Below are 14903 nucleotides of genomic sequence, written 5' to 3'. Positions count from 1 at the left end.
TAGAATAGAACTAGTAGTAGTTTTAAGAAGCTCTAGAGTAAGAGTCTAGATATCTTTATTCTTATATATATAGCGTAGACTTATATATAAGTCTTAATATTATAGAAGATTTATAGCTACTAGTAGTTATAATAGATAAGATCTATAGTTTTAACCTATCTAGAGTAGCTAGTAGAGCTAGTATTATAGGTATAGTATAAAATCTATATACGTAGTTTATTATTTAGTAGTATAAATATATAATCTCTATACTAAATATAGTTTTATTAGACTCTATAGTTAAGTATAGAGATCTAGAGAAGTCTTTAAAGATATTTTAGCTAGCGCTTTACTAATAGGTTCTCTAGCGTAGTAATTATTTTCTATACTAGGTCTAATATCTTATATATAACGTACTTTACTATCGAACTAGTTACTTTATTAAATAACCTAAAAATACTAAGCCTCTACTAAATACTACTATCTCTATTATAACGCTCTCTATAAACGCCTAATTAACTTTAGACGAATTCTAGATATAGCTTACGCTTTAGACTATTTAATAGAATCTAGAGCTAAGCTTACGGCGCGCTATAGCTCTCTATAACGTACTATAGAAAAAAGTTTATAGTTAATATAATAGAGTTACTTTATAATATAAAAAGATATCTAATTAAATAAAGCTTACTATAAATAAAGAGTAGATAATAGTTAAGTATATACTAGACCTAGACGCGCAAGAATTTACCTTTTAGCTTACTACTATTTAAGATATAGCTAATAAGCTACTTACTAAGTAAAGTAGAAAGGTAGTTAGCTAGTACTAGCTAAACCGCTTTGTTACGTATTATTCTAAGCTTAAAACACGGCTTAATCGTAAGTATAACTATTAGAGAGTAAAGTAAGAAGATTCTATAATTATTTAGGTATAGTTTAACCTAGTAGGTAATATAAAGGTAAAGTATAGTATTACTAATAAAGATACGTATAATTTTAATAAATCTAGCTTTATAATAGAAATAATATTACCTTAGGTAGTAGTTACTAGCTCTAAGAGATAATTATAACTAAAGAGTCTTTAACTAGATAATTATAAGTAGATTTTAGTAATTATAATAGTAAGAGTAGTAGGTAATATATAGGTTCTACTATTTCTTATTATTATAGATAAGAACTACCTCTTAGTATAGTATAAAGGTAGCTAGCTACTACGTAACTAGGTTATAGCTATCTCTAAAAGTAGCTAGATAATAAATAAAGTTAGTATTATGTAGTTAAAGTACTTTAACGCGTATACTAAGAGTTATATTATAGGTATATATTACCTACTAATTTTAAATAGCTATAAAAGCTATAGCTTTATTAAATTCTAGTAGTACTATAAAAAGAATAAAATTATAGCTCTCTATATACTAGTATATTTATTATACCTTCTATAGCTACTTAATATTAGCTACTTCTTACTATTAAAGGTAGTATATAGCTACTAAGTTAAGATTCTAATACGTAGCTATATTAACTATATTATAAAAACTAAGTTTCTACTTATATTTTATATTACTTTTTACGCGTTAATTATAGATAATAATATTAGAGTAAGATTTAGAGACGCTAGCTTAGTTCTATTTAACCTAGATTTAGTAGTATTAAAGCTTAAAGTTTAATTACGTACGCTAATACTCTCTACTAATAATACTACTACCTAGAAGTATAAAATACCTAGTAATTTTGTTAAAGTAAGGTTCTAATTAACTCTAATTTAATTAAAGATTATATAGCACCTTAATTTATTACTAACTTATATTATTAAGTTACTTAATTAGTTTAAGAAAGGTAATAAGCTAATAGCGTATTAGCTAGTACTTATAAAGTCTAAAGTTGCCTAGCTTTAAGTAGCTAATGTATAGAAAAAGAAGTCTAATTTACGTAAAAGAAAGTAGATTTAAAAGAGAATACTCTTATAATTAAAGCTAGCTTGTAGCTAGTTACTTAAAGAGAGACTATAGATTAGAATAAGAGTAAGAAGTAGCGTAAAGAGGTAGTAGTACGCAATAGCTAGCTAGCTTAGCAACGCTATAGACGCTATAGTAAGCTAGAGTATAACGCGTAAACGTGCTAGGTAGTTAAAGATAATATAGATAAGTTAGATAGCTTATCTAGATTTATCTTAAGTAGCTTAGAGTTAGAGAAATCTAAATAAAATAGTAGCTTTTTAGTAGAAGCTTAGTATTTTTAGGTTATTTAATAGAGTAACTAGTTTAATAGTAAAGTACGTTAGTCTATAATAGGTTATTAATTAGTTTATTTATAGCTAGTAGAATAAGTACTACTACGTCTAGTAGAGTATCTTAAAGAAGCTCTATAAGAATCTTCTTATTAAATCTTTCTAGTAGTACTATTATCTATATTTAGTTTTTAATATAGTTATTAGTAAGATTATTCTTTATAGGTTAGTTACCTAGTATATAACTTAACGCGTCTAGTCTAACTACTTTACTCTCTAGATAATATATAATATAAAAGTTAAATTATAAAAGAAATTTAAACTAGTAAATCTATCTCTAGAAGAGTACCTTTATTATAGTAAAGTATTTAAGATTTTTATAATCTATAATAATTTTAAATAGTTTAGTAGTCTCTTATAACTTAGAGTACTACTTCTCTAAGAACTTTATAATAGTAAGAAGTTCTTTATTATAGATCTTATAGTTATACTTAGTAGTACTATACTTACTTAAGAAGTACGTAATAGAGTAGAGTACGCTAGTATTATTATACTATAAGAGTACGCCCTCTAACGCCTAGTTAAAGGCGTCTATTTTAAGAATTATCTTCTTTATATAGTTATATATTACTAGTACTAGAGCTATTATAAATAATATTTTTAAAGTCTTAAAGGCTTACGTATACTTATCTATCTAGATTTATAGTATATCTTTACGTAGTAGCTTATTTAGTAGTTAATATATCTTAGAGAAGTCTTAAATAAAACGTTAATAAAAGTTAGAGAAGCTAAAAAACTTCTATAAGTCTTTTAGGTATAGAGGCGTTGTCTATATATAAATAATCTAGACCTTCTCTAGATCTATATAGATTCTCTCTAGAGAGATAATAAGACTAAGGTATTTTATTTTAGTAACCTTAAATTTATACTTCTTAATATTAATTTAGAGGTTTATATTAATAAGCTATTAGACTATATCTTAGACGTATTATTAGTATTTCTTTTTATTTATAGAGTAGATAAGAATATTATTAAAGTACGTAGTATACGTGTAGTTTAGAAGATTATAAAGCGTATAGTTAATATAGTTCTAGAATAAGGCTAGCGTATTATAGAGACTAAATAGCATAACTAGTAATTTAAAAAGTCTAAATTAGATAATAAAGACTATTTTCTATTTATAGCCTTCTATAATTCTTAGCTTATTAAATATAGTAATAATATTAAGCTTAGTATATATCTTAGTATTATATAGAATATTAAGCGTTTTCTTAATTAGTAGAAGTAGGTATTAGTTCTTTATAGTTATATTATTAAGACCTTAATAGTCTTAATAGATACGTACCTCTCTACCTAGTTTTACTACTAGAAGTAGAGGTATAGTATAACGTAAATAGAATTTATATATAAAGCTCTTATCTAGGTTATTATTTAGCTATTTTCTAATAACTTTTAATTTCTTAGTAGAGAAGAGCCTATTCTTCTAATATAGTAGCTTCTTTTCTAGAATAATATTAATTTTATAGTTTTAAGCTCTTATTAGTAGTAGCTTATTAGCTTTCTAGAGAAGAAATTCTACTAGCTTATTCTATAGCTACTCTAGTAGCCTTATTCTAAGTTCTAACTTAGAAAGAGGCTTCTTATCTTCTAGAAATTTATTAATATCTGTTTACTTAAGACTATAGAGGTAAACAGCCTATTAGTAATTATCTAAGAAATTATAGAATTAGCTAGAGAATTTATTATATAATTAGTTGCTAATATATTCTAATAGAATATTAAAATACTTAGCTTTAGTAAGATTAAAAAGTATATTACCTTTCTCTTACTTACTTTCTTAGGCTATCTTGTCTAGGTTATTCTATATAACCTAAATAGCCTAAATAGCTAGCTACTTATAGAATTAGACGAAGGTTATAGCCTTAAAGAGGCGAATATCTTCTATTTTAAGTACTTTGTATAGTCTATATATTAGTTCTAGAACTAGAATACTAAGCTATAGTTATAGTTTTTTTCTAATCTATACTATAGAGAGCTAGATACCTTCTACTTTTTAGACTAGTATTTTCTTTATAGAGCACGTATTTCTAATTATTATACTATAGTATTTAGGTATTCTATCTTTATTTACTCTAGAATTATAGGTATAATAGTGTAGACGGCCTAGCGTAAGCTTAGGTAGAATTTCTAGTAGTTAGCTTTCTCTATTTATATTCTTCTTCTATATATCTTTAGATATATCTTTATATAACAGCGTAATATAGTTTAATCTAAAAGCGCTATTAGTTTTTATAGAAAGATCTCGCGTAATTAGTAGTAACTACTTAGTTTATTTATAACTTAGTAAGAAGAGTAGTTTTTTATCTAGAATAGAGACGTAGTTCTCTATAGCTAGCAGAGAATCTAGAGGTATAAGCGTAATTTAAGGTAGAGGCTATATAGAGTAGGCGGTAAAGGTCTTACTAGGCGCTTAGTATTATAGTACTATAGGTACTAGTCTACTATTAGAACTATAGTGCGCTATATAGTACTAGAAGATAAAAGTTATAGATATAGAGGTCTAATTAATAGCTAGATTATATTACTATAACTATAGAAGGCTAAGAATAATTAGTATATTAGTAGCTAGCTTTATAATATAGAGTATATAATACTTATAGTAGTTACTAATAGATATAGATATAATATAGTAGTATATAAGTATATTACTTATATATCTATTTATAAGTAGTAAGAGTCTAGAGAATAGTATAGTATATAGTAGAATATTATATTACTAAACTAGAGAGTAGTTAATAAAGCTATAGCCTAAATAGCTACTATTAATAAAACTTCGCGTAGTAATAGGTAAATATATAGAGTAGAGTAATATATAAATAAGTAGTAATTTACTATCTATAGATCTAAGCTAGAGAGAGCTCTTCTTACTAAGAACTATCTATATCTAGTAAGGTTATTATTTATATATACTCTTCTTAGACCTCTAGCTATAACTATAGTTAGAGGCTAGTTATTTTTTATACTACTATAGTTAGAAGTACTTATAGATAGAAAAATTAATTTAGTAGGCGTACTTATAGTACTAGAGAACAAGCTAGTAAGAGTTAAAGAGATCTTATCTTTAATATAGCCTCTACTCTTATTACTTATAGAATAGTTAAAGAATAGGTTAGTATTCTAGCCTTAGCTATAGCTACCTTAGCTATTATAGCTACTCTAGCTAGACCTAGTATTATATCTACTATAGAGGTATTTATAGTTATTAAATAGTTATAGATTCTATAGCTATTATATATATAATTAAGAGAATAACTAGAGCTAGCTATTCTACTTTATATTATTTTTATACTTTTTCTTATAATTAGTTTTATTATATTCTAGTTTTCTATAATAGAAATAGAGGTCTTTCTATATATATTCTTCTTATATTAGGCGTATAGCGTTTAACTATATAGCGTCTAGGTCTAAGATAGACTAAGTCTATATAGTTACTAGAAGCGGCGTACTTACGTTTATATACGTTTACTTTAAGCGTCTCTTATAGATACTACTAATATACTTCTCTTTCTTAAGACGTTTCTATATAGTATTTAGTAACTTAATCTATTTATTAAAGTTAGCAAGTCTAGAGAGCTTAATCTAGTTAGTAACTATACTACTAAGCTTTATAGATACTTTATAGTAAAGAGTAGTAATCTTCTCTATAGCTATCTTCTTAGCGTAGGTAGACTATTTCTTAAATTAGATAAGAAGTTAGAAAAGAGGCGTATACCTATAACTAGGTTATTAAATTTAGTATTAGCCTCTAGCGTCTTATTAGTACTAATATAGACTTAGTTTATATTTATAAATAGGTCTAAGACTATAGTATAGAGCTATATATTCTAGTTATCTAGGTTATTTAGAATTATATTAAGGTTATAGTAGTAGCATTCTATAGTATTACTAGTAAGAAGGTTTATAACGTATAGAAGATAGAATAGGTTTATATTAAAGAAGGCGCTATCTATAGCTAAGGCTAAATAGACTTCTATCTTCTAATTCTTATATTTCTATTACCTAGTACTTAGGTTACTCTTACTATTAAATTTTAGTAGGTTATTATAATTCTATTAATAGAAGTTATAGAAATTAGTAGGTAGAGAAGCTTAAAGAGTAGTAGCTATAGCTTCTATAATATACGTACGCTACTTTACTACGCGTAGCTATACTTAGAGAGTAGAATATTTAGTAGTAATAGTATTATAGTTAGCTTAAAAAGTCTAGAACTAGTAATTAAAGCTCTTCTTAAAGTTTCTAAAGATATTATTAAGAGTATTCTTTATTACTAAGGCTTTCTAGTTAGTATTAGCTTTACTAATTATAACTAGTAGCTACGTAGAGTCTTACTATAGGCCTCTAGTCTATATAAGTACCTAGAGTATTAGAAAGTTAGAAAGGTTTATAGCTAGAGTTTCTATCTAGTTCTTCTTCTAGGTATTACTTATAGTATCTTAGTTTCTAGAATTATAGAGCGAGTTTCTTTTAGTTATAATTTAGCTAGGCTATATAGTACGTAGTAGAGCTAATAGTAGAATTATATAAACTATTATAGCGCGAATAAGAAATAAGAATTTAAGATATATAATAAGTTGTATAATATTAAGCTATAAAGGCGTAAAGGCGTAGAGAAGATATCTACTACGCTAAGGCGCTAAGATAGCTAAGGTTACGTAGCTACGTAGATAGGTTAGTGCTATAATATTTATAGACTACTAGAATTTACTTAGAAGTATCTTCTAGATCTACTAAGTCTTAGTAAGATGCTCTACCTTAAGACTAGCCTTAGACTACTAAGATTATAAATTAGTAGCTAGCTAATCTAGCTTCTCTACCTCTTTCTAATCTAATACCTTATTATAGAGCTAGTTTTTTACTAAATACTTAGAATAGTAACTAGAAGATACCTCTATAATATAACGTAGATTATAAAAGTAATATATACTATAAAAGTTATTAGATATATCTATACTAGTATATAGAATAAAGTTAGTATAATAATAGTAGTAAACTATTAAAGACTTAGTACGCGTAGGTAGTATAGTAGAAATAAAAAGAAAAAAAAGAATATAATACTATAGAACTATAAATAGTACTACTCTTATATAAGAGTAGTATAGAATAATAAAATACTATATCTAGAAATAAGATAAAGCTTTAGAATAATACTTTAAAAGAAGAAGTAGATATTATAATTATAGAATTAGAAATAGAGTTAGCTAGCTAGAATAGAGAAAATAGTAGACTAAGCCTAGTATTATAAAATAGAAGAGTTATATAGATAGATTAGATAGATTAGAACTAGATCTATAGATTAGAACCTAATTTATAGAGGCTAGATCTTAGCTCTAGATTCTACTAAGATAGTACTTATATATAATTTAGAAGAAGCTTACTTATTATAGCTTCTTATAGTTATTACTAAATTACTATTATAACTTATAATTTATAGTCTTATTACCTCTACCTCTTTATTACTAAATAATTCTTACCTAAAGTATACCTCTTACCTTCTTTTATAAAAGTAAGCCTTAGTCTTAGTTAAGAGAATAGCTTATAATAATAGATACTAAGTTAAGAATCTAATATATAGCTATATTAACTACGTTATAAAAATTAAGTTTTTATCTAACGTACTTTATAAGTAAGCTGGTTACACAAGCAAGCTAGTTACCTTCTCTTGGCAACGAAAATCAACGAAAATTAACTCGTTTTTCTTAAATAACTAAGCGACACCTTAATATTTTTCTATAAAGGTTTATATATATATTCTCTATATTATATTACACCTTATAGTAAAGTTGCACTAAGATATATTACGTAATTAAAAAGTTATACGTATTTAACTAACTTTTAAAAAAAAATCTAGTTTACTTCTAGTAAGTACTATTATATCTCTATAATAATATATAAAACTTATAGTATATAGTATCTATAACGTAATAAAGGTTTCTAGAAAACTTCTATAGAGCTAGCTCTTCTAGGTATAGCGTAATAACAGATAGAACTTTAAAAAAGTCTTTTTAGAGTTTTCTTCTCTAACTATATATAGATATTAATAATCTAGCTATATAAAGCTATATATTATAAGCTTATATATATTATAAGGTTTCTAGATATTTAGAAGTAATAATTTTAAGATAGTTTTAGTATAGTTCTATCTTTTTCTACTATACTATAAAAAGGCTTTACTTTTAAATAACTACTTAAAGCTACTATATTATTAGTTAATAAGCTCTATATAGTTTAAGTATACTATAATTTATAAAATTACAAGTTTATATAGCTAGATTAACTAATATATATATAGTTAGAAGAGAAAACTCTAAAGAAGAAATTTTTCTAACTTCTATCTCTTATTACACTATACCTAGAAGAGCTAGCTCTATAAAAGTTTTCTAGAAACCTTTATTACGTTATAAATACTATATACTATAAGTTTTATATATTATTATAGAGATATAATAGTACTTACTAGAAGTAAACTAGATTTTTTTTTAAAAGTTAGTTAAATACGTATAACTTTTTAATTACGTAATATATCTTAGTGCAACTTTACTATAAGGTGTAATATAATATAGAGAATATATGTATAAATCTTTATAGAAAAATATTAAGGTTTCGCTTAGTTATTTAAGAAAAACGAGTTAATTTTCGTTGATTTTCGTTGCTAAGAGAAGGTAACTAGCTCGCTTATATAACTAGCTCGCTTGTAAAGTACGTTATAGATAATAATATTAGAGTAGAGTTTAGAAATACTAGCTTAGTTCTATTTAATCTAGATTTAGTAGTATTAAAGCTTAAAGTTTAATTACGTATACTAATACTCTCTACTACTAATACTACTATTTAGAAGTATAAAATACCTAGTAATTCTATTAAATTAAAGTTATAATTAACTCTAATTTAGAGAAAGATTATATAGTACCTTAATTTATTACTAACTTATATTATTAAGTTACTTAATTAGCTTAAGAAAGGTAATAAGCTAATAGCGTATTAGCTAGTACTTATAAAGTCTAAAGTTATCTAGCTTTAAGTAGCTAATATATAGAAAAAGAAGTATAATTTATATAAAAGAAAATAGATTTAGAAAAAGAATACTCTTATAATTAAAGCTAGCTTATAGCTAGTTACTTAAAAAAAGGCTATAGATTAGAATAAGAGTAAGAAGTAGCGTAAAGAGATAGTAGTATATAATAGCTAGCTAGCTTAGTAATACTATAGACGCTATAGTAAGCTAAAGTATAATATATAAATATACTAAGTAGTTAAAGATAATATAGATAAGTTAGATAGCTTATCTAAATTTATCTTAAGTAGCTTAGAGTTAGAGTAATCTAACTAAGATAGCAACTTTTTAGTAAAGGCTTAGTAAAAGTAGCTAACTTATTTAAATAGCTAGCTTATTTATAAAGTAACGTACTTTACTATTAAACTAGTTACTCTATTAAATAATCTAAAAATACTAAGTCTCTACTAAAAAGCTGCTATTTTATTTAGATTTCTCTAACTCTAAGCTACTTAAGATAAATCTAGATAAGCTATCTAACTTATCTATATTATCTTTAACTACCTAGTATATTTACGTGTTATACTCTAGCTTACTATAGCGTTTATAGCGTTGCTAAGCTAGCTAGCTATTACGTACTACTACTTCTTTGTGCTACTTCTTACTCTTATTCTAATCTACAGCCTCTCTTTAAGTAACTAGCTATAAGCTAGCTTTAATTATAAGAGTATTCTCTTTCTAAATCTACTTTCTTTTATGTAAATTATACTTCTTTTTCTATACGTTAGCTACTTAAAGCTAGGTAACTTTAGACTCTATAAGTACTAGCTAATACACTATTAGCTTATTACCTTTCTTAAGCTAATTAAGTAACTTAATAATATAAGTTAGTAATAAATTAAGGTGCTATATAATCTTTAATTAAATTAGAGTTAATTAGAACCTTACTTTAATAAGATTACTAGGTATTTTATACTTCTAGATAGTAGTATTATTAGTAGAAAGTATTAGCGTACGTAATTAAACTTTAAGCTTTAATACTACTAAATCTAGGTTAAATAGAACTAAGCTAGCGTCTCTAAATCTTACTCTAATATTATTATCTATAATTAACGTGTAAAAAGTAATATAAAATATAAGTAGAAACTTAGTTTTTATAATATAGTTAATATAGCTACGTATTAGAATCTTAACTTAGTAGCTATATACTACCTTTAATAGTAAGAAGTAGCTAATATTAAGTAGCTATAGAAGGTATAATAAATATACTAGTATATAAAGAGCTATAATTTTATTCTTCTTATAGTACTACTAGAATTTAATAAAGCTATAGCTTTTATAGCTATCTAAAATTAGTAGATAATATACGCCTATAACGTAACTCTTAGTATACGCGTTAAAGTACTTTAACTATATAATACTAACTTTATTTATTATCTAGCTACTTTTAGAAATAGCTATAACCTAGTTATATAGTAGCTAGCTATCTTTATACTACGCTAAGAGGTAGTTCTTACTTATAATAATAAGAAATAGTAGAACTTATATATTATCTACTACTCTTACTATTATAATTACTAAAATCTACTTATAATTACCTAGTTAAAGACTCTTTAGTTATAATTATCTCTTAGAGCTAGTAACTACTATCTAAAGTAATATTATTTCTATTATAAAGCTAGATTTATTAAAATTATACGTATCTTTATTAGTAATACTATACTTCGCCTTTATATTACCTACTAGGTTAAACTATACCTAAATAATTATAGAATCTTCTTACTTTACTCTCTAATAGTTATACTTATAATTAAGCTATGTTTTAAGCTTAGAATAACACGTAATAAAGCGGTTTAGCTAGTACTAGCTAACTATCTTTCTACCTTACTTAGTAAGTAGCTTATTATCTATATCTTAAATAGTAGTAAGCTAAGAAGTAAATTCTTACGCGTCTAGATCTAGTATATACTTAACTATTACCTACTCTTTATTTATAGTAAGCTTTATTTAATTAGGTATTTTTTTACGTTATAAAGTAACTTTATTATATTAACTATAAACTTTCTTTTATAGTACGTTATAGAGAGCTATAGCGCGCTATAAGCTTAGCTCTAGATTCTATTAAATAGTCTAGAGCGTAAGCTATATTTATAAGAGCTAGGTTTATAGTCTCTACTACTATAAGCGCCTCTAGAATACCTAGCTAGGTAAGTTAGCTGTAGGTAGCACGGTCTCTACAAGCTATAAGAATAAGAGGTGCTAGTAGAGTAGGTTAGGTTAAATTTAGCTATCTAAAGGTAAGAAGTTAAGAAAAGGCTCTAAGAGGCTCTATATATAGAGGTACTAAGTGCTAAGGCGCTAGGTTAGGTTATATAATAAGATTACGTAATCTAAGGTTATATAACCTAAGGTAAATCTCTAAACTAGACTATTATATTACCCTCTCTTATAGAGAGAGCTTGTCTCTAAGCTCTAAAATACGCCTTCTAAGTCTCTCTTCTTCTAAAACTTCTACATTATACTCTTAACTATCTCTTTTAGCTTATAGTAAGTATATTTATGTTAGTTTTAAACTAGAAGCGCTTTTATAGCTACTACCTTCTTTCTAGAGAGAAAGAGGCTTATTTTCGCGTTAGTAGAGCAGCTTTCTTACTAGCTCTCTTTTTAAATAATGCTATAAGCTTAGTAGAGTCTTAAATTACTTAGTAGCGCCTTCGCGTTACTCTTACGTTCTCTACTCTTTTAGGTTTTAAATTCTCTACTATCTTCTCTAGGGTCTTCTCTTTTTCGTACGCCTTAATCTAAGCACCTAATTATAATAGTAGCTCTAGCTTCTCTAGGTATACTACGTAAAAGTCTCTTACTTTATAGAGAGCGTTAATAAAGCCTATAGTATTATACTAGGTAGAGTTAGAATTATAAGCAACCTATATAGCGTAGTATTAAAGGCGATTTTAATAAAAACGGCTATCTAGAATTTTATGTACAGGCTATTCTAGATTACTATTAACTTTAATAGGTAGCTGCTTAGGCTCTACCTACTCTAGTAATAGCTCTAAGACTTTTCTTAACTAATTAGCGTAGAAGACGTTATGCATACGTATATACGCTAGTAGCTAGAGCTAGAAGAAGTAACTCTTTATAGTAATAATTAGGTAAGAGCTATATATCTATTAATTAAGCTTTATACTAGGCTAATTTGTTAAAAAGCTATAGAGTTTAATATAGATAAGATTACTTATAGTAAAATTAGGTTCTTAGCGTTTTTTATTTACTTAGAGCGCCTATCTAGCTTACGCTTTTGTAATATTACCTTGTGTAATTTTAGTAGCTTTTTTTATAGCGTTGTATTACTTCTTAGCAAAATTCTAAGCTTTCTAGCGTAAGAAACGCTTACGTAGAGTAGAGGCTTTTATTATACACTTCTTCTAATTCTAGTAGTATATTAGCTAGTATTTAAATTTAATTTTATATGCTATTAGTTCTATAGTTTTATATAGTAATGTAGCTTATATCTAATTTATATAGAGTAGAAGGTCTAACTAATTATTCTAGTAGTAGTTAATAAATAGACGTAGACGCTAATTAAGATATTAATTAATAATCTCTATATTTCTATTAGTTTATAAGTAGTACGTAGTAGAGAGCTTCTACTTAATTTCTATAAGCTAGTAGAGCTTATCTATAAAGGTAGAGGTAAACTATAGGCTATAATCTAATATAATAAACCTAGAAGAACTATATATACGCTAGATATATTAGTAATATAGCTCTACTATATATTAAGCTATAATTTTCTTATAGTAGAGTAGAGAGAAGCTCTACTTACTTAGCTAATCTATAATAACGTATACGTAGTCTAATTCTTTCTTATTAGAGAGAAAGCTCTTAAAATCTATAGAGACGTTCTACTAAGCTCTCTTAGGTATAGGTAGAGGCTTTAGAAGACTTAGTATCTTATTCTATAGAGTATAGCTCTAGTAGTAAGTCTTATATACTACTATATACGTATTAACGTCTTCTTATATACCTAGCTAGTAATATTAATCTTATAGTAACTAGGTAGTTTTTCTTTATTCTAGGTAGGTAGTTATCTAAGTAGTATGTATAGCGCGTATTAGGTATGTTTATAGGTAGTTAATAGTAGAGACTATTAATTAATTCTAATAGGTTAATAAGCTATCTTCTATTTTCTAGGCAAAGCCTAATATAGTAGCTTTTTCTTAAGCTAGCTATAAAGAGTTATTTAATTAGTTAGCTATAATAACCTAATTAATTATAGTATATAGATTCTTAGTAGAGAGTACCTCTATAAATGTATTAGTAGCAGCGATTTTCGTTGTACTACTAGCTAATTCTTAGGTAGCTAGAACTAATAACTTATCTAATAATTACTTAATAGCTAAGAGGCTAATTTACTTCTTACTTAGAAAAGCTCTTGTATAGGCGGCGCAATTCTTCTTCTTTTAAGTCTTAAGCTCTTCTTATTTTTGTAATAACGCGTTCGCTACTATATTAGCTAAACCTAGTTAATAGGTAAGCTTAAGGTTATAGTTAGTAATATTATTCGCCTAGTAGATCTACCTAGCGGTAAGTTTCCGCTTAGTAGTAAAATACTCTAAGGCTTAGTAGTTAGTTAATACTATAAAAGGCTCTAGATCTTATAAGCTAATTAGCTAGCTCCTCTACTTCTATATACTAAGAATAACTGCTAGCATTTCTTTATTATAAATGCTATAGTTTATCTAGGCGGTATTTATTATCTTGCTAAAGAAAGCTACTAGTCTCTAGATACTATCTTCTTAAAGTTATAAAAGAACTCTAGCAACTATACTATCTAATACGTTTATTTCTACTCTTATACAGTAATAGAGAGAGTAATAAGCTAGTATAGTATTAGATAGCATAAGATTCTTAACCTGCTAAAATACTACGAGCTTAATTTCTCTAAAGGTATACTATACTCTCTATTTTAGTAGCTTAGTAAGAGAGCGGACAATCTAGCTATAATTCTTTAAGAAGGCTTAGTAGAAATTATAGAAACCTAGAAATAATTAAAGGCTCTTAAGAGTAGTAGATATAGGCTAATTCTAGATAGTAGTAACCTTCTTAGAGTTCTTCTAGATTCTATTAGTGCTTACAATTAATTCTAGAAACTTAGTGCTTTTAATAGTAAATTTAGATTTCTTAATATCTACTTATAATCTAGCTTTATACAATTAATTAAGTATCTAGGTAACATAGGCTTTATGCTTAAGTAGATTCTCTAAATAAATAAGAATATTATTAATATATACTATATAGAAATCGTCTAGCAAGCTCTATAGCACCTTATTAATATATTACTAAAAGGTAGTAGAGCTATTATAAAGGCTAAAGAGTAGAACTTAATACTTATAGTTACTATACTACGTATAGAAAGACGTTAGGTTCTCTACTAACTTATTAAGCTAGATCTAGTAGAAAGCTTACCTTACGTCTAACTTAGTAAAGATCTTAGCGCGCGATAGGCGTGTAAGCGTTTTCTAGATAAGAGAGATAGAATAGGTATCTTTTTTTATAATAGCGTTAAGCTTTTAATAGTTAACGTAGAACCTCTATTCTCTACCTAGCTTTTTAGTAAATAGAACTAGTAACGCGTATAACGTA

Source organism: Trematosphaeria pertusa (assembly GCF_010094035.1).
Source record: "Trematosphaeria pertusa strain CBS 122368 unplaced genomic scaffold BU26scaffold_6, whole genome shotgun sequence".
In the NCBI taxonomy this organism is placed as follows: Eukaryota; Fungi; Ascomycota; class Dothideomycetes; order Pleosporales; family Trematosphaeriaceae; genus Trematosphaeria; species Trematosphaeria pertusa.
This window is presented reverse-complemented; position numbering follows the sequence as displayed.